This window comes from Rattus norvegicus, chromosome 5, assembly GCF_036323735.1.
Source record: "Rattus norvegicus strain BN/NHsdMcwi chromosome 5, GRCr8, whole genome shotgun sequence".
Lineage (NCBI taxonomy): Eukaryota > Metazoa > Chordata > Mammalia > Rodentia > Muridae > Rattus > Rattus norvegicus.
The window spans coordinates 107,150,094-107,175,164 of record NC_086023.1 but is presented as its reverse complement, the minus strand read 5'-3'; the positions used below and the strand labels follow the sequence as shown (position 1 = coordinate 107,175,164).

The 25,071-nt window shown below is 41.2% G+C and overlaps 1 long non-coding RNA gene across 1 annotated transcript; it reads left to right on the top strand.

Annotated features, from left to right (window-relative positions):
- The first annotated feature begins 757 nt into the window (after positions 1-757).
- On the top strand, positions 758-9,547 carry LOC108350995 (uncharacterized). Its single transcript, XR_001837988.3, has 3 exons — positions 758-881; positions 1,636-1,818; positions 9,400-9,547. It is a non-coding gene; the product is annotated as an uncharacterized LOC108350995 (long non-coding RNA).
- Positions 9,548-25,071: the final 15,524 nt, after the last annotated feature.

Sequence of the window (25,071 nt, the reverse complement as noted above, 5' to 3'; positions counted from 1 at the left end):
CAGGAGACCACACCAGATATTCTCTTACATAACTACTGATAGATTTATGTGATTTTTTTCCTCCTGAAATTCATATCAATGCATGGGCAGCCCTTGGTATAGGACATGTTCTCTGGCTGGCTGTGTAGTCTGACCTCCCTTTTGGCCTCAGGTGCTTACCTCTTATAACTTGGGAGTTCTTGGGAGGAACTGGGCTCCCTTAAATTATTCTGGCAAGGGAAGACAAAGGTTTTGATTCAACACGTTACAGTAAAAGGTATGTCAGGATATTAGGGTTGTAAGAGATTAGACAAAACTGCTTTGAGCTGTTCATCTATCTGCCAGAATAATGCGTATAAAAGTAATTTACACACTGAGGAGATCACCAAGAGGTCGCAACAGTAGACGTTTCTACAAGTAGAATTGAGAGAACCAAAGGCTTATTCCGTATAAGAAAATACGTGGTGTAGAAAACACGATGCCTAAGGCTGATTAAGTCAACTTTATGACCTATAAAGTACTCAGTTGGAAATTGCAAAAAACATACTTATTATGTGTGAGAGTGCATATGCGTGTTTTCCTGCAGATGTACACATGACACAGCACACATGTAGAGATCAGACAACTTGCAGGAATTGGTTCTTTCCTTCCACCATATGAGTCCCAGGGATGGAGCTCAGGTCTCTAGACAGAGCAGAAAGCCCAGCAAACAAACAAACAAACAGACACCATTGAGCCCCTCACATGGAGACTCCGGCAGTTGTAGGACAACATTCTAAAGTCAGTACAGAAGACTACAGAGAGGAAGAGGTGGGCTGAGCAGGATTTACTATTGGAGAGTGAGGTCCTTGAAAACCAGCATAGGAGAATAAAGGCGTCGTTACCCTTGAGCATTCGGTCATGTAAGTAGTGCACTACAGTGTGAGTGCCCAATCCAGACCTTACCAGCTTCCTTTAAACACAAAAATGCCAAGGCATAGAGAGTTTGAGCAATTAAACCTCAAATCATGCAATCAATAAATAGCAAAGCTAGTACTTGAACCTAATGGTTTATTGTGATGGCTTAAGTGCTTGTAACCAGCGCAGAATGAAATGTATGTCTAGAATTGTGTGGGCCAAGTCAAATTTCTTGCTTTGGCTCTGTCTTACTAGCTGTCCCTTGATGGGAAAATTATTGAACATGGTAGGCATCTTCATTTTATAAGGACACTAGGGAAAATGGACACACTATGTGACATATGTTGGAGGCTTTGTAAAGGTCCCCTTCTTTATTGAATGCTTCCTTCTACTTCAGGCACAGGTTAGGGATTCTTATATCTATTGAATAAACATAATCTGGGCTTAAAGTTTCACCTAGTTAACAGTAGGGCCAAGATCTAAAACCCACAGGGACATGTATTTAAGAGAAAAGGACATTAAAATGATTGCTTTGACAAATCAAAGGCAAACCTGGTCTATTTGGGGGTATCCCTGAGGAAGGCTCTGGCTGCTGGTCTTTCTGAGCAGTCTGTGGGTTACCTGCCTGAACTCTGGAGGTGGAGAGAGTGAGAGATGGTGGGAGCCATCTGAAACTAACTCCCTTCACCCCTTTCTTCAGACCTCAGGCAGGGAGTGTTGTGGGTTCACAAAGCTAAGAACCAGTGTTAACTCTTCCAGGAAACTGCTGGAGAGGAAATTAATTAACCCCTGCCAAGGCTTCCCAGCTGCGGGGCAGGAATTAAGCTGTCATCCCTCTTGGATGCTTGGATCAGACCTGCTTTGGCTGGCTCAGCCTCTGAATGAACAACCGGCTCTTCTCCCCTTCGGCTGCCCTTAGACTGAGAACACTGCTCCAAGCAGGTAATATGGGCATTCCCTTTCTGGGGTGGAATCATCCAGACTAGACACTGCCACTTGTCTCCAGGGTTGAAAACTCAGTAGGAACCTCTTGCATGGGATTCAGCTGCAGCTACCCACAGCCCAAGTAATGCGATTTGCAGAGGCTTTGAGAAAGTAACTTTAGCTGTGCACACCAAGGGAACTTTGGCTGTTTGGGATCCTCTGGCATCTAGACCATTGTTAGCTCTCCAGAGGGAGGCTCATGCCTTGTGAAAATCAAAGCTGCTTGTAGGCGCCACTTTTAATGAGATCTTTCAAAGGGATCAGCCTAAATGGTCTGTCAGAATCATAATGTCAGGTGGATTTCATGCTCCAGACAGATCTGACTCTCTCTCTCTCTCTCTCTCTCTCTCTCTCTCTCCCCCCCCCTCCCTCCATCCCTCCCTCCCTCTCAAGCAAACAGTAATAAAAATAATTTAAAATTCTTCTGGGAAGATATTGATTTATTAATAGGAGCTACTGGTTTTCTGCACTGATGGCCCCAGGACTTTCACTGTATGGTTGCAGTGCCTGGCTCTCCCCGCCAAGTCTTCAGAGCTCCCAGTCATCAATTTATCAACCCAGGATGACAACTTCATTGTTGTTCTTTGGAAACTCTGGCTTTTCAGAAGCTCTCAGGATGTCAGACTCCAAGATGCCTTTGGAAAAGTATTCTTGTGTAGAGTAGGAAATCTGCTCGAAAAATGCTACATCCTTTGAAAATCAAGATAGAACCCATTTCTTGCTCACTTTTACCCACAAGAAAGTATGCACCTTTCTGGAACTTTCTTAAAAAAGAAAATCAGATGGAAATAAAAACTGTTCAGGTTGTACGGGGCTGCCCGCAGGCCAGATGTTATCAACATTTTTTGGCTTGTGGAAAGGAATTTTGCATTAATGTAAAAAACCCATGAATTTTCCCAAATTGCTGTAACAAATTACTACAAGTTTGGTGGCTCAAAATAACTTAATTTTGTTCTTTTATAGTTCTTGAGGGCAGACGCTCACCCCAAGGTCCTGCCAGGCCTGGGTCTTTCAAGAGGACTCCAGGGGGAGAATGTTTCTTCACCATTCAGAGCTTCCCCTGGCTGCCCTCATTCCTGGGCTCATGGTCTCTTCTTCTCATCTTGTTCTGACATCTGTGTCTGCATTCATGTCATTTGCTTTTTAGATTCTGACCCTCTCTCCTCCCTCTTTATTCTAGCCAGCCTGGTCTCCGTAGTATGGCATTGTCTCAAAAGAGAACACACACACACACACACACACACACACACACACACACACACACACACTCAGAGAGAGAGAGAGAGAGAGAGAGAAAGAGAGAGAGAGAGAGAGAGAGAGAGAGAGAGAGAGAGAGAGAGCTGAACACAGACCCACAAGGAGGGGAGGGGAAGAGGGAGGTTTGGAGAGGTAGAGTCCTGTATTTATAACATGCTAACATATTAGACACTACTCATGCACTTTAGGATTGGAATGAAGCAAAGCTAGGGTCCATTACCATGCCTCCCCAAGGTATTCTTCTGCCATTGGCTCATGCAGCCCTTTCAATCCTGTAGTTACTGCAGAAATGTTTCCATATATGTTCCTAGTAGATTATCTGAAGACAGCTCATTTTTTCAAAAAAGGTGCCGAGGTCAGATCTCAGGAATACATAGACCAGGAGTGCTGGGCTCTGAACAGGAGTAGAGTATGCTTCTGTCTGACATGGGCCAATGCTTTGCCACATGACCAGGACTTCTACAAGACATCCTCTGAAAACAGATTCTGAGCCTTCTCATGGAGGAGAAACCAATGCGCCAGGCCAAGCGGAGATCAGGTGCTGGCACAGTGGCTGAGTTTAGTCCCCGTGTTATGCGGGCCCCCTGTCACGGCTGGAGGTTCAGAGATGAAAGGCAGCCACATCTTAAAAGGGTCCTTACAGCCTACCTATTAAAGCAGATTCCTCACACTCCAGCCAGCAGAGGGATCACCTGGGAGCTTGTTAAAGCAAAAGCTTGGTTCAATACGTGTGGGGTGGGCTGGAGATTCTGTGTGTCTAACATCTCAAGTAGCAAGGGTCTAGAGGGGGCAAACCATCCACGGGTAGGTCATGTATAATATGGCTTAAGTGTTTTGCCACAAATGAGAAAGTAGGGGAATGCATGTGGCCAAAGCTTGAAGAGAGAAAAGCTGAATGACTCCTAGGGGAAATGAGCAGTCTTCTCAGAATAGGAGCTTGCCAGGCAAAGTGCCGGGGAGTGGGGAGGGAGAGAGACAGCACATGCAGTGGGATGGAGAAAAGATCCTCAAAGGGCAGAAACAGAAGCAGGACTGTGGCAGAGTCTAAGGCTGGGAGGATAGCATGAGCTGAGGCCACTGGGCCAAGTAACGTGAATCAGGTTCTTCCCTGAGCTTAGCAGTCTGGACTCGATAGAGCAAGGAACGGGAAGATGGGGCCAGAGAGTGGCTTCTGTTGCTACTCATTCCGGCAAATGACTACATAGTTTTTATTGGTAAGTGGCAGGGTATTTAAAGGAATGGCAGGTGATGTACTTTTCAAACAAAGGTTTTGCCATGTATAGTGGCTCCCATGTGGTGGCTGACACAGGAGGCTTGCCATGAGTCCACAGACAGCTTGTGCAGCAGAGTGATATCATACCTTAAAACATGTATGGTTATTGGTGTGAAGCTATTACTTAAAGCCCATGGGCATGCCACGGCAATGCATGTTTGAAATCAGCTGAACTCTACTCTTTCGCAGTGATGACACAGGCCAGGTTCTGGATCCTTTGGAAATACTGATGTCTGGATAAACTGGGGTTATCAGGCCAGGATTAGCAGGGATGGAAGTCTGGTGTCCGCACTCAGCCCGCCCTCCCTTCATGCCTCTCACCTTATTCTGGACAGTATCTGGTCAGCACAGAACCTTGGCAGCTGTTGGAAGGCTGCCTCTTTGCATTCCCATTCTCCATTCCCATTCCCACTACTGCCTCACTGTTGGAACAGAGGTTGTAGAAACTGACCTAGGCTAAGGTCAAAAAGAAAACTACAGTCCCAGGACAGTATGGAGATATCTAAGATCAATACAAATGTCTATCATCGATTTGTTGGTTGATACATGTCAGACGTGGCACTAGGAGTTTGACATATAAGCGTTTCATTCTACGTTATCTGCTGAGACAGGCGTTCATTTTCCCCCTTGAACACTTACTGAGGAGAAAACTAAGGCTCAGAAAGAGAACGCTATTTTTCATGGTGGTATAGCCAGGAATTGAGATCATAGCTGTTTGACTCTGCAGCTGACTCTACGGAGTCACAGCCAAAATGGGTTCAAGTTCAGCTAAGTAGTTGTTAAATATTCAGCACGTAGGGCAGTGATGAGGTCCAGGCATGGTGGCGACAATCAGGAAGTACCAGATATCAGGCTCCGGGAAGGTACATGGAGAGCAGTCTGTATTAGAAAGGTCAGCTGGCCAATTGGAAGGCTCTGGTCAGAGTGGACAGAAAAACAAACCATTACAGGTAGGTGACCAGCATGCTGGCAGTGAGAGAAAGGGCAACAGAGGAAGCCAGAAGCTGTTTATCTGCACGGGCCATAAGTGGAGCTATGTCTCAAAGATAATGTGGGAGCTACACTTCTAAACCGGTCAGGTGGTCAGAGGCAGATGACAACTGTCTTAGTTAAGGACATAAATCACCTTCTGTCACCAGCGCTGGATCCAGACAAACTTAGATCCACCCAAGGTGGACCTAGACATCAGACAAATGACTGCAGCAGTGTATGTGAATATGGTATGCTTTCTAAATTTTATTTTTCTGTCACATTTATCCTCGCTTTTGCATTTTAGTCTTTAGACTATAATCTAGAACCTTACAAACAGCCTTAGTCTCGATGTTCTACTGTCTTGAATGTACCCTGTCCCATCCAAACCGAGAAATAAAAAGCCAGACCTGGTTAGCACATACGTCATCAAGTGGGACTCACCTCAGGGAGCTATTTTAGAATGAGAACTCTTTGGACACTTATTCTATAGAACTGATTGGTCCCAAGTAACTTTATTTTGAGCTTTTATTTGATAAAACTTGTATGTGTTTATTATATATAGCATGATGTTTTTAAAATTTATGTCTTAGAATAAACAGAATTAATACACATGTGCTTTATTTCTCTTATTTTTTTTGGTGATGAGAACCTTTAAAATGTGTCTCAGCTATTTTTACGAATTAAAGACATGGCAGTAGCTACAGTCATCATGTCGTGCAGTAGATCTTCGAGCTTATTTATCCCGTCTAACTGAAATTTTATATCCTCAGACCTATTTTTCTGTCCTTCGACCCTGTTAACTCCTATTCTTGCCTCTGCTTCTGTGAGCTCAACTGTTTAAGTTTCAATATGTAAGAGAAATCATGTGGCATTTGTCTTCTTTTGATTTATTTTACATAACATAATGTTGTGGTTTGTCTCTGTGGTCACAGATGACATAACTTATTTTTACGGACTGAAGAATCTCTCTCTCTCTCTCTCTCTCTCTCTCTCTCTCTGTGTGTGTGTGTGTATAGTTCTATCTGTCCATCATTTTTGAGGAATATTCATACTGTTTTCCATTACAATTGTAAATGTTTCTCCTTCTATCAGCAGTGCCCAAGGGTTTTCTTTTCTGCACATCCTTTCTAACGTGCCTCTCATCACTTTTGATACCTATTTGAACAGATGTGTAGTGATATCTAATTGTGGTTGCAATCTATCTTTCCCTGATCATCACTGATGTTATGCACATATCTGCTATCCATTGGTATGTTTTATTTTGAAAAAAAAATTTTCAGCTCTTTTCCCGTTTTCTAATGTGTTTGTTTTCTTCATTTTGATTCAACTGTTTTGATCTTTTGATATTAACTCCTTACCAAATGCATGATTTAAAGATATTTTCTCCCATTCCATATCTCTATGCCTCTCAACTGACCATTTCTACCACAACATAGAAGCTTTTTAATGTGATGAGGCTTGAGTACTTTTGAACAAGAACCCTGGAGTGGTAAAAAAAAAAAAAAATGGTTCCTTTGAGTACTACTCTGTGTTTCTCTCCCGGGCTCCCTCTGACCCGGTTGGTTGCTCTCTCACTAGTTCCAGCCCTGTCAGGCCACAGGAACTATCCCTAATTTATCTCAGTGGCTCCACACTGCCCTCAAGTACTCTTTGACCCAGGTGGACCACGAGACTTTCCAGCAGGCCCCTTGCCACACTGTTCTCTAGATGTTGCACTTAGAGTTAGACAATGTGGGATGCGTTTCTTCATTCCATGTTTATCCCATGCTCTCTGAGCTTCTTTTTGATATTTATGTTCCATAACATAAAATGGGGCACGTGTTTATGTTATGTCTAATCTTCTCTTTCTCCTTGTTTAAGTTCTTCTGGGATCTGAAGTCAGGTATTACATTCAATCTCTTATGCTTCCCCCTCCCCTGTATTGAGCCTGATAATTCTTCTGAATTAAGGAATGCAAGCTAGGGAGAAGTACATCAGAGGTTGGGCTGACCTTGTGCTTCTGAAGATTTAGGAGGAGCACCTTGCTTGCAGAATGAAGTTTAAATGAGGGTGTGGTTGTTTAAAAGAGAATGGTTTCCATAGGCTCTTAAATGCTTGTTTCTGGAAAGTTTGGAAAGGATTAGGAGGTGTGGCCTTGTTGGAGGAGGCATGTCACTGGGGGTGGGCTTGGAAGTTTCAAAAGCCCATACTAGTTTCCAGTCCTCCTCCTCCTCCCCCTCCTTCTTCCTCTTCTTCTTCTTCCTCTTCTTCTTCCTCTTCTTCTTCCTCTTCCTCTTCTTCTCTCTCTCTCTCTCTCTCTCTCTCTCTCTCTCCCCCCCTACCCCATCCCCTCCATTCTCCCTCCCTCCCCCTCCTCCTCCCTCTTCTCTGCCTACTGCTTGTGGATCAGGATATAAAACTCTCAGCCACTGCTTCAGTACCATGCCAGTCTGTTCCCTGCAGTAATCATGGACCAATCCTCTGAAACTGTAAGCAAGCCCAAAATTAAATGCTTTCTTTTATTCAAGTTGCCTTGATCATGATGTCAAGCAATAGAACAGTGACTAAGACAGGGGGTGGTAATTATGCTCCAGTCCGTAGCTTCTGATTGTTAATATGTCTGGAACCTAAAGCAACAGGGAATGTGATTATCAGACTACATCAATAATGTCCCAGAAGAAATGTAGGAAAAATAAAAGATTTCTGAAAATATCCTCAGCAAAATTTGGGGCTGGATTTTGAGGTTTGGAGGTATCGTTAGCATTTGAACATTGGATGGTGGTTCCTGGAAGTCAGCATGCATTTATCACAAAGGCATGCTCCAAGTCTGCTATCTTCTAAAATAATGAGATTTGGAGCCAGTGAGATGGGCAGAGAGTGGGTAAAGGTCCTTGCCACCAGGCTAATAATGGGCGTTCAGCCCTTAGAACCCACAAGGTAAAGGGAGAGAGCTAAGTTCTGGGGCTTGTCCCCTTAGTTCTATACATGGGCCGTGGCATGTGCTCACGCATGAGTACATGCAGATAAGTAAACACATGTCATGCAATTGTTTTAAAAAGTGAAATAATGGAATTTGAATAAAATTCTTCCATACATGAAGAACAGTACTTAGGCCCCTCCTGTGTTTAGCACTGATCATATCCTGGGTTCCACTGGCCTCCAGTCCTCACAGTATGTCTTTAAGATGAGCATTGCTGGTGAGTTTCTCTCTTACCTGTACTCATAAAAAGACAATTAAGAAAAAAATTAAATATTAGAGAATTCAAGTAATTTATACTATGTTTTTGTAAGTTACAGAACTTAGAGATTTTTCTGATTAAGATCTACACCCATTTCTTTTCTTTTCTTTTCTATTCTTTTCTTTTGCAATCAGCAAGAGGGTTTATTGTCCGGATACACAGGTACCTGTGGGTGTCTCAGTCAGCTCGGGAGGACTGGCATGCCCAGCAGAACCAGGGACGGGATTTTATAGGGCTCTGGGGAGCAGAAGCAGACATACAGAAGCAGATGCATGGTTACAGGGACTTGATTGGTGGATTCAAATGAGGCTCGGATGCATGGTTACACCCAATTCTACACCCATTTCTTATAGCACACCCTTTTCAGACATTTCGAATGTTGATTTCGGCCAAATAATTATTGCCATGTTTAACATTACTAATGGGCACACAGTATTTAAGTGGTACAGTGTGGCATTTTGAAGCATGAAGATAATGATCAGATCAAGGTAACTGGTGCATCTACCACCTCAGACATGTCGCTTCTTTGTTAAGGAATACTCAGCACCCCCCTCTCTATATTTCCTGTTTTGAAATATTCAGTTAATCCTGCCAACCAGCACTCTCTTATTGTTCTATAGCGCTGTCAAAGTTACTCTTCAACTATCTTCTCTGTTTCTCTTTTTCCTGCACCTTTCTCAAGCTCTAGTAACCACTTCTGTATTTTCTACTTTTTGAGACCAATTTTTTTTAGCTTCTGGATAAGTAAAAACATCTGTTGTTCTTCTGTGCCGACATCCTATATCTAACAATGTCCTTGCCCTCTAACTCTATCCACAGTGCTACAAAGGACGGACGGAACCTAGAGACAAATGGACCTTTTCCCAAAGTTACAAGGGAACTTAAAAGCTCTGAACTTCCAAACTGAATATAAAATTTCACAAGATATATTTACATTAAAAATAAAAGGGTAAAGTCTTTAAAGGAAGGAGAGTTCATGTGTGTGTTTGTGCATATTTTTCCTATGTTAATAATAAAAGGGAAACACAATATCACAGGACATCTGGATTATATATACTCTTGCTATACTTACCACCATAAAATGATTATTATAAATTACATATACATATATATTTTTTAAAAGAGATAAAAATATAACAAACAGAATGAAAGAGAGACTGAGAAATTAGATGCTAGATTGTGGCCATAGAACAGAGCTTAGAGGATCTGGAACCTATAGCTACAATAGAAAATGCAGTTACAGATGAGAAAACCCCACAAAGGCTGGAGAAATTAGAATGGCAACTCATACAGATGCAATATATCAAATTAAGAATCCATATTATTCTTGTAGGACTACCTTAAAACAGTGTCATACAATGAAATAAATGTTTCATTTTATACAGTTTGGAGGACTGAGATATGTACATTTGTTGATGCATATTAGAAATTCCAGTGGGCTTCTGCCATAAATTCTGAAGGAGAGGATTCTGAGATCACACACTTATTGAGACAGTGACCATTTTAGAGACACCTTTGATGACCAAAGCTGATGCTGCTCAGGCCCATATGTCCGTTAGAATATAACAGTTTTACAGACATGGCATAAAGCCTATTCCAAATATAGTTTACAGTCCTACAGGCCAAGCCATGTAAAAATCTAACAGGAATTTAATGGAGATGCTCATAGAACAGAAGGGAAATAATAAATGTCCCAGGGATAGATTAAATGATGCTTTGTTGCTTTTGAATATTTTTAAAATCAATAAGAGAGATAGCACAACTGTTAAAAACCAATGCATTTTAGAAAGGACTGCTGAATTAGATCAAAGTATAGCACTCCTAATTACAGGATAGAAGAAAGGAAATATGTTACATTGGGGAGATTTTATATTTGTTCCAACAGGGAAAAAAACCCTATGTCTTTCATCCAAATTATTGGAAATAAGATTTGGCCAGGGAAGATCCTGAAGACCTTGGCTGCAGACAAGAAGAAGGAGATCGGCAAGATGAACAAGACAGATAATATATGTACTGGTCCTGCTACTCAGAACATCAGTGAGATTGGCTGAGACATGAAAAAAAAAGTCTATACATAGCCAGTGGAAAGTCCACAAGACTTACCATGTCATCCTTTCATATGATGTAAATTAAAACTTTCATTACAGTTTTGATTTCAATCCAAATTAGCTTAAGAAAGACAGATGCCTTTCACCTGTTCAGACAGAGGGGAAGGTCATATTGGCTAAACTGTGCATCTTGCTCATTCCATACATCATTGGTACAGAACTCTGTATTACTTGATGAGAAACTGTTCACAGAAAATGACAACCAAGGAAGCAGCCATGGCAAGACTTACAGATTTCATTCTGTCTTATGAAAGACTAGCACAGCCAAATCATCACTGATGTCCTCACAGGAAGGATGGGATCAGCCCAGAATACCATGATATTGTGATTGGCTGAATCAACATGAACAAGGGGTATTGATTTATGATTTGATAGCATTTTAAAAAAATTAGTTGGTCATGTTTGTCCACAAATCTCTTCTTGTTCAGTTTTAGTTAATAGTTTTTTTTTGTAGCTATTCTTAGACCAGGAATAAGAACAACCCACATATCAAGCAATATCAGCAGACATTGTAATTTTTAGTCTTGTTACCTATTTTAACCTATTTTGTTTTGCTGATGTTTTGTGTACTGGAATGTGTGCTGACATGTGGAGTCCATGGGACTTTGGAATTACGTCATTGGGCTCTACCTACCTTTTTGTTTTTGTTATTGTTGCTGAGAAAGGGTCTCTCCCTGGCTTAAACTTGCTAAGTAGGAGTCCTAAGATCCTTCTTTCTCCAGTTCCTCAGTATTGGAGTTTATATCCCAAGCCTAGTCCCTTCACATGTGTGCTGGGGATGGAGCTCAGTTCCTTTGCAAGGCAAGCAGGCTGAGCCCACTCCCTAGCCCATCTTGGTTTTCCTCCTAGTTTATCTCTTTGCCTTTTCATTAACTTTCAAGTAAAGTGTGGTCTGTCAGAACCTTTTCCTCTTCCCTCCCTTCCTTCCTTCTCATGGAAGGCATGCACACAGAGGAAAACTCAGAGAAAGCGTCATTGTTGTGGGAGGAGGGCTGTCCAGTCCCTAAATCTGTTGGTCATAAACTGGGTCCCATGTGGCCACCGAGTATGGTCCATTATCTTCCACTAGGAAATCCCACCGCAGATTCCCTTGGGATAACCTCACCTTCTGGGTCTCACGCACACTGATCAGGTTTGTAGGGCACAATGTTCCCTCACCACAGGGCAATTTGTGAATTATTGTTTTCCAAGCAAGTAAGACCCAATTTCCCTGGGCTCCGAGGCTTCCTCCGTGATTCAGAATTTCAGTGGTTTTCTGTTCTAGCTTCCCTGAACTCCTAAATTGAGATGGTAAACGATGGCAGGAGATGGAGGTGGTTATAACCCCTCTGGGGGTCTGCCTAAGGAAAAGAATTTTCCAAAAGTTTCAGGGAGATTTGTGTGCAATAGAGACAGCTTTGTATACAACACCGTTTCAATGTAAAGGTTTGGGTGTCATAATAGGGTGTCTATGCTGTTTGTTTGTTTGTTTGCCTCTTTCTCTCTCTCTCTCTCTCTCTCTCTCTCTCTCTCTCTCTCTCTCTCTCTCTCTCTCTCTTTCTTTCTTTCTTTTTTGTCAACTTTACACAAACTGGAGTCATCTGAGAAGAAAAAAGAACCGTAATTCAGGAATTGCCTCCATCACAAGCCCTGTAGGCACGACTAAGCATTTTCTTGATTACTAATTGATGCGCTGTGGGTGATGTCATCCCTGGGCAATTGGGCCCGGGCTACATAAGAACTCAAGCTGAACAAGGCTAGGGAAGCAAACGTGAAGCAGACTTTCTCTGTGGTCTCTGCTTCAGTTCATGCCTCCAGGTTCCTGCCTTGAACTCCTGTACGGACTTCCCTCAGAGAGGAACTGTAACCTTCAAGTGAAATAAACCCTTTCCTCCACAATGTTGATTTTGGCCATGGTGTTTATTACAGCAACAAAAGGCAAACTAAGATAATGCTCAATAAACTGGAGTGGTTGTGCGCATGCTCCTAGGCATTTGAGTTGCGAGCCCATCTGCCAATTTGGCAGGGCTTCCCTGTGGAGCCTTGAATGCTCTCTACTTTCTAGATAACTCCGTTTTACCGGATCTTCTTCAAACCCTCGTGCATACAAAAGCAGGATCCTGAAGCACTAACTGTCATTTTATTTTGCTTTATTGTTTGCTGTTTTAATTATTGCTTGTTCATTTTGGTTTTTTGAAATTCTGAGGAATCAAATCCAGTCTCAGAGAGGCTAGGAAATGCTGCTGAGTCTACCCTCTGCCCATAGGTAGATTCTTCAGTAGTTAGCAGTTTCCTGTATTGATTTTGCCATATTACAAAGGACAACCACAGAAAGTCAGTTCCTGAGAAGCAGAAAAAGAAAATCTACATCCAACCATTTGTCTCATTAAAATCTATTGACATCAGAGGAACAAAAGGCAGCAAAGTGAAAACCGGACACCACTGAGCTTTCAGAATATGTTGATGTGTGTGTGCCTGTGCGTGTGTGTGTGTGTGTGTGTGTGTGTGTGTGTGTGTGTGTGTGTGTGTGTGTGAGAGAGAGAGAGAGAGAGAGAGAGAGAGAGAGAGAGAGAGAGAGAGAGAGAATGTGTCCTGCAGCTTCTTTGGCTCTCAGCTAATAACAAAGCCATTGGACAGCTGCAGTGGAGAGCAGACAGTGTCTACTAAGCATCCCAGGCCAGGAGATGCAAACAGTTACATCTGATGGACAATGGGACCTGGGGATGACTTCCTATCTTTGGGGAAGCCTTTTCTCCTTTTGTGCCTACTGGAAGCCAATGTGACTTTGTCAGGAAGATGTTCTGTGAGTCAGAGTTCATCATGAGCAAGTCAGTCAGGAATCCCCTGGTCTGTCTTACTTTAAGATGTTTAAATAAAGTGTATGAACATATAAAATATATAATTCCATATGTGAACAGATGCCCATATTATGAAGAATAATAGTAAATGAAAGTAAAATATGTCAAATAAGTGATTAAAGATAAAGACCAGCTGGTTTAACATTTTCTGTGGAGATACCTGGTCAAAACAAGCTTGCTAGTGTTTCAAAATAGTTGCTTCCATGAGCCAATGACTCTTTTAATGGTATATTTATTTCCTTAAAGTAGGTCTACATTTTTTGTTGCTCTTTTGAACGCTGAATAAAAACTCTTTAGAATTAAAAGTTGGAATTCTTGTCTCTTAAACAAAATAATCACCTTGCTTCCTTTCTCTGGGGAGAACATGAATCTGTTGTTACTTGCAATAAGCAGATCAAACTGGTATAGGTAGAAGCCTTTAAAGCTCAGGTCAAATGACATAACCTGGAAGAAAAATGCCTAGGAAGGATGATGGAGTTCCTTCCTATGTGACAGAATAATGGGATATGGAGCAGGAGAGGTGCCAGCCTACAGCTGGGCATTGGGTATGTGGTGATTTGAATGGGTATGAACTCCACAGTGTTTGAGCTTGGCCCTTAGGGAGTGGCTCTATTAGGAGGTGTGGCCTCATTGGAGCAGATGTGATCTTGTTGGAGGAAGTGTGTCACTATGGGGCAGGTTTTGAGGCCTCATATGCTCAAGCTACACCGAGTGTGACATACAGTCTTCTGCTGCTTGCCTATCATGATGTAGAGCTCTCAGCTCCTTCTCTAGCATCATGTCTGCTTGCATTCTGCCATGTGTCCTGCTGTGATGATAATGGTCAAAATCTCTGAAGGTATAATCTAGCTCCAATTAAATGTTTTCCTTTAACGGAATTGCCATGGTCATGGTGTCTCTTCTTAGTAATAGAAACCCAACCAAAGACAGGATGCAAGATTGTTACATACTCACATGGACCACTGCTGCAAATTCTCTATGCTGCCTCTTTTCCTGCTTCCTGACTTGTTTCTCACTTCCTGTGCACATCTCCATGAGATGGGAAAGATGGGTGTTCCTCTACAGTCAGAGCCTCACAGACTCTCATTCACTCTGGAAGCTGACGCTCAATCACTCTGGGAGCTGGAAGCTTCTGGCTGAAGCTGTCTGGAAAAGCAGGTCCTCCACACCCTGCTGACATTCTCTACCCTACCTACACACATTTAACCATGATCATGGTTAGGGAACAGACCTGTAGCTTCCAGAGGGCAGTTATACTTTTTCAAAAAACTTAAGAAGCATGAGGTCCAGATTTAATAACTCCTTAGAGGGAGTTACAGTTTTGTTTCTCTCTGAACTTCAGACTATGGGTGCTGCTGAAGGGACAAGACAGAGCCAGTCTGCCTGGATGTGACACCTACCTCCTTGGTCACTGCTATGGTTTCCATCTGTTAAAAGTTTGGAGCCACTCAACAATGTTCAGATGTGAGCCCTTCAAGGAAAATGTGGAGCTTTAATCTCATGAGTGGATTAATTCATTGATGAATTTATGGCTTAAAGAGGTATGAGAGATGGTAAAAGTTAGTAGGTGGGGCTTAGATTGAGAAAGTAGGTCACTGTGGTATTACCTTGAATGGTTTACATTGTCTCTGAGTCTTTGATGCCCTCTTTCTTTGATTCCTGTATTCCATGAGGTGAGTATCCTCTATACTGGCTATAGTCATGTGGAACCACAGCTGTTGTCTTTCAGAGTTTGAAACAGGCCATATCATGCCCTCCTGAACTGTAGAATTTTTATTGAGAAGTCTGCCATTCTCTTGATTTGGGGCCTTTAGGTTGTAAATTTCAGCATTCTTCCTTTGTTCTGAGTGGGTACCATTTTAACTATAACATGATGTTGGGGAATTCAATTCTGGGTTCTGTTGGTTTAGTGTTCTGAATGGCTTCTACATCTGACAGCCTTCTCTTCCCTAGATTTGGCAAGTTTTAATCTGGGAGTTCATTGAATGTATTTTATATGCCTTTGACTTGAACTTCTCCCATCTGCCCACGATGTTTAGGTTTGTCTTTTGATCATGTCTCTTAGATCTCATACATTGTATCCATACTTTCTGATTATTGTCTTTGCCATTGTTGGAACATCTGAATTCATCTACCTTGTCTTAAAAACTCAAATATTCTGTCTTTAAGTTGATCCATTATATTGGGGGAGGCCTTCCATTGGCATTTTAATTTGACTTCTTAAGATTTTCAGTTTTAAATTTCAATTTTTTCTTTAGTATTTCCATCTCTTAATTGAAATTGTCTTTCATGTTATGTGATGTCCTTGTTTAATCCAGTTGTTAATTTGAGTTTGAACCTATTTAGAAGTTTATCCATGTTCTCTGGCATGGGAGCGCTTGTCCAGCTTTCTTTGGTATTGTTCCAGATGTGGGTTTGGGTGGCTGGCCTATGATTCCCCATTTCAGATTGTAGCTCAGGCTAAACTTTTACTTTGCTCTACACTGCCTCCTTCACACAGTTCAGACTCACAAGTTTCTCCCCTCTAACTGGAAGTAGTGGTCAGCCCAAGTCTCAGAATCCAATCAAGTGACTCTCACTCAGTGTAAGTGCTCCTGTTCCCTGACCCCATTCAACCATTGCTCTGGTTGAATGCAGAGGACAGGCTTTTCCAGGCACTGCCCCATCTGCCCATGCAAGAGCTCTGTGTGGTTTTTGTGATTTTCCCCTCTCCCTTAAAATTACCTGTCAGTGAAAGTACAGTGTGGATTTTCTGAGTCTTGCCATTAGTCTTAAGTTCTGACCCTCTGCAGTTACATCTACTTATGCTAGGAGAACAGTGCTCCCAAGCTAATGCTGGGCCATCTGGAATGGACTCTGGATTCTTCCCTCTTCTCTTCCCATTTAAAAAGTGTTTCCCCACTACAGAAACTAGTATTTTTTTCCAGTGTCATCCACCTTATGAGATAGCTTTTCTCCAGTTATCCCTAGTTTCATACTTAGAGTCTTCCATCAGGGGTATAGGCGTTGTCCACCATCTTGGAGAAACAACTCCCCTCCCCTTTTTTAAGTTGTCCACTTGTAGGTGTTAGGTGTGTGACTTTCAACAAGGTATTTAGCATCTTCCAGTGTTGCTTATAAAATGAGGATAATTAGATTACTTACTTCCAGAGGTTTAGATGAATTATTAGCTCTTGAACACACTCAGAAGAAGGTTTAGTACCTGTTAAATGTGAATGAGTATCATTCCACCATCACTGGAGATGGAGGTCAGCTCTAGGCTACCACTGACAAGTGAGGAACAGTGGCAAGGTTACTGATCAGTCTCTCCATCCTCTATCCACTTGGGAGAAATGTTGAAAGTTTGACATCTGCTGCTTTCAATTTTTAAAGCGTATGTTCAGAAGTATATATTTAATAACCCCTTTAATGATTTTGTAGCTTGTTCCCCTCCTTAGTATCTTCAACTTGAACACATCATTAAATCAAGACCCATGATTTTTATCAAACTAGTGGACACAATAGATGTGCCAGTAGATGTTTATACACACAGTGGACCCAAAACTGGTGGTCATCAACACCGTCTAACCTCCTCACTTACTCCTCATCTCTAAGATAGGACATAGTGTTCTGAGCAATTCCTTTCCAGCCACACACCTCCAATGGAGGTGTTATCTAGCTGAGATGGCAAAATTTATATTAATGACTGCAGTCCTAAAAGGCATTCCTGATTACTCTCCAAAATCTCCAGTGCCCTCTCACTTTATACTTAAGATTTTAGTTAAGATACCCTCTGGTTGATCTCCAGAGTGTTGGTTGTTTCTCTGTAGTTATGGTTTAACCATCTGACTTTCCTTAACTAAAAAAATCTCAGCTATGGTTTTATAGATATAAACAATTTGACTCTTTCCAATGAAATTAACAAAATCAACTAAATTAACTAATAGCCTTGTGCCTAGAGAAATGATTCATTTGGAGTATAGTGGAGAAAGATACATAATATTCCATTCTTACATTATTTGATCACCTGAAAGATGGGAATTTCATTGAAGTGTCATGATAGAAATACATTCAAAAGCCTGAAAACATTCTCTTTCACCATGGAGCCTCTAAGGGCAGAAGGGAAAGTGCCCTTAGGAAACTCAATCTCCCTCTTTTCTCCGAAGTGTGTTCTTGGTTTGCTCTTCTATCCTTAAACATCCTCTATGCCCTCCTCAGTTCAGCTTACAGTGGTCTCCTGAACTCTCCCCTGAACATCTCTGACTTTACCAACCCCCTCCCCCGTTAAAAGATTTTATGTATAAGTGTATGTATTCCTCCTGGTCCATTGCCCTCAGAGGCCAGGAGAGGGCATTAAATTCTGTGAGTCGGAGTTGGGACTAGGAGCTTGGGAGCTGCTCAGTACTGGTAGCAGAGACTGAGCCCTCTGGATGAGCGATAAATGCTTTTAAGCACTGAGCATCTCTTAAGCTCCACTCTTGCTTCTCTTATAATCATGAAAGCTCCTGGGATTCCTAGTCCAATTATTCCATGCACCTACCGTTTAGTTATTTACAGAGTAACATTCTTGTATTATAAAGGTAAACAAAATGGTTTGCAAACCAAACTAATTTACACTTTAATTAGATTACCACAAAAAGTGAAAACCGAAGTATGTGATGCTTGCCTAATACCAGCACTTGGGTGGTAAAGGCAGAAGGCTCGAGTTCAAGATCAGCCTTGGTTAAGTAGTGGAAACTTAACCAAGTCTAAAAAGGAAAAACAACAACCAAACAAACTCTTTCCTAAAATAGGTTTGTTTGGCTGCTTGCTAATTTTATTCTTCATTTTTAAATTTTAATTTTATTTCATCCAATCACACATGAATATATTTTATTTTTTACTTTTTATTTTTTATCAAATTCACTCTAACTCCTGACTCGAGTCCTCCCTAGACTCTCCCACACGTCGTCCTCCCAACTTCACCTCATATATGTGTACATGTGTGCTGTGTTAACACATGTGCACATGTACATATGCATGCACACACTCACAGGCATACTGGGACTAAATAGTTTTGTTCACAGGCATGTTGATGTTGGTCTCTGTACTATACAATAGACAATCTGACAAGGGCCCTGTCCCGAAGAAAAGCAGACTTTCTTTCTCTTGGCAGTCATTGGCTACCTGTGGCTTCTCACCTAAGAGTGGGTCCTTTGCTTGAATATAAAACCAGATTGTAGGTCTTGTATATGCATCCACAGCTGTTGAGAATTCCTAAGTTCAATTGCCTATCTTCTCCAAAAGAGACTTTTTCAGCTGTCATTCCTGCTCTCTGGCTCTTAAAACCTCTCTGCACCTTCTTCTGTAATATTCCTCTAACCTTGTGGGAAGAGTGTGATATAGGTGTTGTATTTAGGAATGAGCATCCCAGACCTCTTACTCTTTGTATTTTGACCAATTGTGGTTCTCCGTGCCAACATTTGTCCACTGTACAAAGAAGCTACTCTGATGGAGGATCAGAGATGGACGACTTTACAGGCATAAGGATAAGTGGCTGGAAACCAGTCACATACGATATCAGATTAACACAATGATAGTGTAAGGCTCCCTCCTGAGGTCTGTGACCTCCACAGTCATCGGTTCTTGGCCAGGTTGAGAGTACCAGATATGAGTTCCTTTCTGCTAAGTGAGCCTTAAAACTAGGGAGATAGCTATTGGTTATCTCCCAAGACCTTGGCGTTACTGCTGCACCAATGCACATATCTTGCTGGATGAGTAATTATTGCAGTTCTTGTTGCAGTAAAGCAGGGAGCGACCGGCGCTCCACACCGGCCCCCTGATACTCTGGTACCCGGGCAGTCGCTCCCTGTCATTAGCTCTGGCACCATAGGGCCATAAAGAGCTAACATTAATTTATCTCAGTGGCGGCTGGTTCCAGCATGGCACCACACCACGTTACCCTAGCTCTCTTCTTGCCCTAGCAGCTTCTCCACTCCCATGGCTAGTTGCCCTGGCTAACCCTGGCCAGCCCTGGCCAGCCGGGAACTCTCTGGTCCCAGCTACCTGGTAAAATCATGACTCAACAAACTGTAACCCAACAATCAGATTTATATGTTAAATTCTCAATCCATAATACATCAACACAATAAACTTACAACCAATTGATAAGGATATAAACCGCCTGCCTAGATAAGATAAATTTGCCTACAGAAATCCATCCCAGCTACCTTGGCAATTCAGGACCACCGGCATCTGGGTCTTCCTTCTCAGTCTCCATTTTGATTCCTCCTTCTCCTTCTCTCCCGCCTTACAAAAACTTTGTTCCCGCCTTATTTTTATTACTGTCCAATCATGGCCTTGACCTAAATGGTGCTAGCCCTCACCTACATATCAACATCAACCTACAGTTCTCAAGAAGTTAGCCCTTTTTTGTTCTACTGCCAGCCTTCCTGCTTTCTGGTTTTCAATAAACTGAATAATACTGAATTCTTTGGGTGTTTTGATTCAAGCTACAGAGAACACTTTGAGGGCTCTTGCGTATTTTCCATTGCCTCTAAATCACAGAATACTTTTTTTTCTTTCTGAATCTCTAAAGTTGTGGAAAAATATATACAGCATGACTTTTATTATTTGTAAGACATAATTCAGTAGCGTTAAATACATTTGTAATGTTGGGCAACTATTGCCATACCTGATGCCCAAAGTTTTTTGTTATCTCCGTGTAAACCTCAGTATAAACACTGGTGTTTCCATTAAGTACTAACTTCCTAGTACCCATCCCCTTGGCTCCTGATAATATCTTTCTAATTTCTATCTCTATAAATTTGCTCATTAATAAAATAATATTATAATAATATAATTATATATAGTAGAATATATGATATTATTTCATATAATTTTCAATATCACAATCTTTGCTTTACTATATCTGGAATATTTCACAGCATATATTTTCAAGGTCCACTCCATTGTGCTGTCCATCAAGCATCATCCCTTTCTTATGGTCAAGTCATATTTCATTCTATTCGAACACATCTAACACATAAAACTTGTCCGTTCATCTATCAAGTGACATGGACAATGCCTATCTTTGGGCTACTATAAGTAGCATTCCTAGAAACATCTTGCACCAACATCAGTCTGAGATTCAAGTTTCAGTATTCTCAAACCCAGCTCTTGCTGGATCCTATAGATGCTCAAGATCTGCTGCGTTGTTTCCATGGTGGCTGCTCCCCTTGCATGTCTACTAATGATGCAGAGCAGGCACAACTTTCCCACATCCCTGGTAGCACATTAATTTTTCTTTTAAAATCACAGCCATCCCAGGAAGTGTGGGATAATATCATCTCGTTTTTTGCCCTTCCAGAGTAAATAATGATTTACTTTATTGACTGTATATCTTGGAAAGATGCCTTTACCTATTTTTGCATTGAATTGTTTGAAGGTTTGCCGAATTATAGGAGCTCTTCATATATTTTGGAAATTAATTTATTATATATGATCTAGATGTGCTCTCTTTCATTTTTATATAAAATCAGTCTTTTAAAGCTTCCTTTGTATTAAGAATCAATTTCCAGACTGGAGAAGTGAATGGCTCAGTGGTTAAGAAGACCAAGTGTTTTTCCAGACAATCTGGGTTTGTTCCCAGCATCCACACGATGGCTCGCAGCCCTCTATAACTCCAGTCCCAGGGAATCCAATGTCTTCTTTAAATTTTCAACGTTCCTGCCCCATCTCCTGAGTAGGATTGCCAGCATGTGCCAATACACTGAGCTAGAAAGGCCCTAATTCTTGTTTCATTTTTTCTTTCATTTGTAACTTATTAAATAGGATATTTTGTAATTCTCAGAGAAATAGTCTCTGTTTTATTAATAACCTATTATCTCAAAATTCTAAACAGAAATTGTTTAAAATTTTTATAGTTTTTAAAACATTTTTTGTGAACTAAAATGAACAATTTTCATGAATTGTTGAGCATGCATGTAAGAGGGTACATTTTATATTGTAAGAATATGGAATTTGATGTAGTCATAATAAAATACATTAAGAAGTCATCATATATTCACATTCTTTATAGTTCTTTTTTGCCCATTTGATCTAAAGGGTCAGTATGAAGTGACATTAAATTCCTCTGCCATATTGTGTATTATATATTGTGCATTGTACATTATACATTATGTATAATGTTTTATACATTATACATCTTACATTATACATTATACCATAGACTATAGACTATGTACTATGTACTATATACTATGTTATAGCATATATGTGTTTGCTACTTTTTGAGGTATAGTTTTTGCTATACCATTCTGTACATGAAGGGCCTTTCAACATCTAGATTTAAATGTGCTTTATTTCGAATCAGAGAAAGAACTGGAAGAGCTTGAATGGGCTCGAGACCCCTTATGAACAATAATCCCAAGCAACTAGAGCTTCCAGGGACTAAGCCACTACCTAAAGACTATACATGGACTGACCCTGGACTCTGACCTCATAGGTAGCAATGAATATCCTAGTAAGATCACCAGTGTAAGGGGAAGCCCTGCTAAGACTGAACCCCCAGTGAATGTGATTGTTGGGGGGAGGGTGGCAAGGGGGGCAGGGTGTGGAGGGGAACACCCATAAATAAGGGGATGGGGAGGGATTAGGGGGGTGTCTGCCCGAAAACCGGGAAAGGGAATAACATTCGAAATGTAAATAAGAAATACTCAAGTTAATAAAAAAATAAATAAATAAATAAAAAGAAAAGGGGTTGGGGATTTAGCTCAGTGGTAGAGCGCTTGCCTAGCAAGTGCAAGGCCCTGGGTTCGGTCCCCAGCTCCAGAAAAAAGAAAAGAAAAAAAAAAGAAAAAAAATGTGCTTTATTTCTAGAAGGTTTTTCATGATTGTAGTTTGACCAATCACTTATGTGCTGTAATGATTTGCGTTCTTTAACGACTCGATTGTTTGAACACTTGATCTTCTTCATCTCTTCCCTCTCACTTCTTTTCTTTTGTTTTTCTTTTCTCATTTTTCTTTTCTCAGTTATTTCCAATACCTGTTTCAGTCTCTTCAGACTGGTCTAGAAAGCCGTTGGGTCTGAGGAGAAGGCTCAGCAGTTAAAACATTAGCTGTCCCAGGGGACCAAGGTTCAACCCTCAATTCCTACAGTGTTTCATAGCCAAGTGCAACTGTAGCTTCAGGAGGTTCAGCGCTCTCTCTGGCCTTGTCTGGCATTACATACACATGACACACAACCACACAGGCCAAACACTCGCTCACACACATTAAAAAAAAAGTCTGGGTAATTTATACAAACACACCTCTCATACTATTCTTAGGAGTCCCAGATCAATAGACTGGCTTGTTTTTGGTACCCAGTGAGGATTCCATTGTCAATAGTCAAAGATCTGTGTTCCTTCAGGTGGCACCAGGAACATACAGACAGATAGACGCCTTCATGCTGCATTACCAAGGCAGTAATCCCATTCTGAGTACAGAGCCCACTTGCTCTCCCAAGTGTCCCAGCTCTTGTTATCATTGCTCTCTCATCACATAGGAGATGTGGAGACACAGAAGTGACTGTGTAGCAACAGGTCATGAATTTCATCTTAATCCACCCCCTGTGCAGCTTGTAATGTCTTCATTTCTAAGATAGCCTTCTCTTTTTCTTCAAAAATTTCCTAACTTCAATACAATTGAGTCTAAACATAATTTCAATAATGTTGAGTTTCTTGAAAGTTTTTCTGTTTTCAGTTTTAGTTCTCAAATTCTTTTTTTTAAACTGTTGAAGAATAGTGAATTTATGTTTCTATTAAGTAAGGAGAAATAAAAATCATTTAAAGATAAGAAATTATGATAACATTAGGCAAAATCTACTCTAGATGTTGAAGAAAAATTATTTGATTTGTGTTCAGGTTGGGGAAGAGCAAAGACATAGAAATTAATTCAAACATATATGAAGATCCAAACAATAAAATAGAAAGAATTGGAAAGTGGAAATAGTAGAAAATTAATTTATGTCAATACGTTTGTCATAATGAACTAGCTGTGACAAGAACACTGAAGGGACACAGAGCTCTCAACGTGATTTCTAGTTTTTAGAAATCAGTTCGGACTCTATGGAACATATTTTTAAATGTGTTTTCTTCATTTAATTTTTGTTTACTTATTCACTTTACATCTGCTCACTGCCCCTCCCAGTCACCCCCAATCTTTCCCACACCCCTCCCCCCTCTCCTCTGAGCAGGTGGTAGCCCCCGGCTATTCCCCTGCCCCAGTACTTCAAGTCTCTTCGAGGCTAGGTGCTTCCTCTCCCACTGAGGCCAGACAAGGCAGCCCAGCTAGAAGAACTTATCCTCCAAAGATAACAGCTTTGTGGATAGCCCTGCTCCAGTTGTTCAGGACACACATGAAGACCACGCTGCACATCTGCTACATATGAGCAGGCAGGCCTCGGTCCAGCCTGTGTGTGTTCTTTAGGTGGTGGTTCAGACTCTGAGAGCCCCAAGAAAGGGTCCAGGTTAATTCACTCTATTCATTTTCCTGAGGAGTTCCTATCCCCTTCATGGCCAGCAATCCTTCCTTCCACTCTTCCATAAAAGTCCCCAAGCTGGACCCACTGTTTGGCTGTGGGTGTCTGTATCTGTCTATGTCAGCTGCTGGGTAGAACCTCTCAGAGGACAACATGCTTCTGTCTATGTGGTTCAGGAGTCTGATGGAGGTAGAGGAGAAGAGGGAGTAGAGTCGAGTTCTTTTTCCATGCATAAGGATATTTAATTTACTTTGGAGGTTAGTTGTGATTTTTTTCCTCCCCCCTTTCTGAGTGGAACAGATCTTTCAAAAGAAATTAATTTTTGTTCACGTATTCTTTTTACAGGGTTTCACACCAAACTTTGTTGCTTTGTTGGATTTTGTCCCTAAGCATTTTGTGGATGAGGGTCCTTGTTCCAAGAGCTCCTTCCGTAGCACTAGGCTGTGCAGATTTGCTAACAGTGCTGGGAATGGGAGAGCAGCATCTTCTTCAAAAATAGGATTGTATTTTGTTCCCCTTTATTTATCTCTTTCATTTAACTGCCATATCTCCAAAGGGAACCATATTTTCTGTATTTTTCTTTAGACAAAAAATCTAATGCTTTCCTGAGGTTTCTGGTTTCAATACATTTCATGTTCAAGCCCTCCCTATAGATAAACTTGTAAAATGTCAAGTCCCAGGTCTTTGTTGAGTGTTTTGGCAGCTAGTGCTGCTGTTATCTTCTGGAGCTTGCGCGTCCTGAGCTCTCTTTTCATTCTTATGGAGCTGCTCAAGCCACCGAATTCTTCCTGCCAAATCACAGACATGTGCAAACAATGCAGCTCTGTAGGAATTTGAAAATTGGTTCTCATGGGAAATTTGAAATTTATGGCATTTTGTGGTAATCCTAAATGTATGTGTGTAGGTTTAGATTTTTCAAAACCTACTTTGATAAAGGTTCTTTTAAATGCTTCAATCTTCGTTACAGTCCACTCATAAAATGTAGGAGAGGAAGATGATTAATAGGACAAAGGGAAAGTGGGCCTGTTTAGATGTAGCTTTGGGTCTCAATTCCAATCTTTGTTTT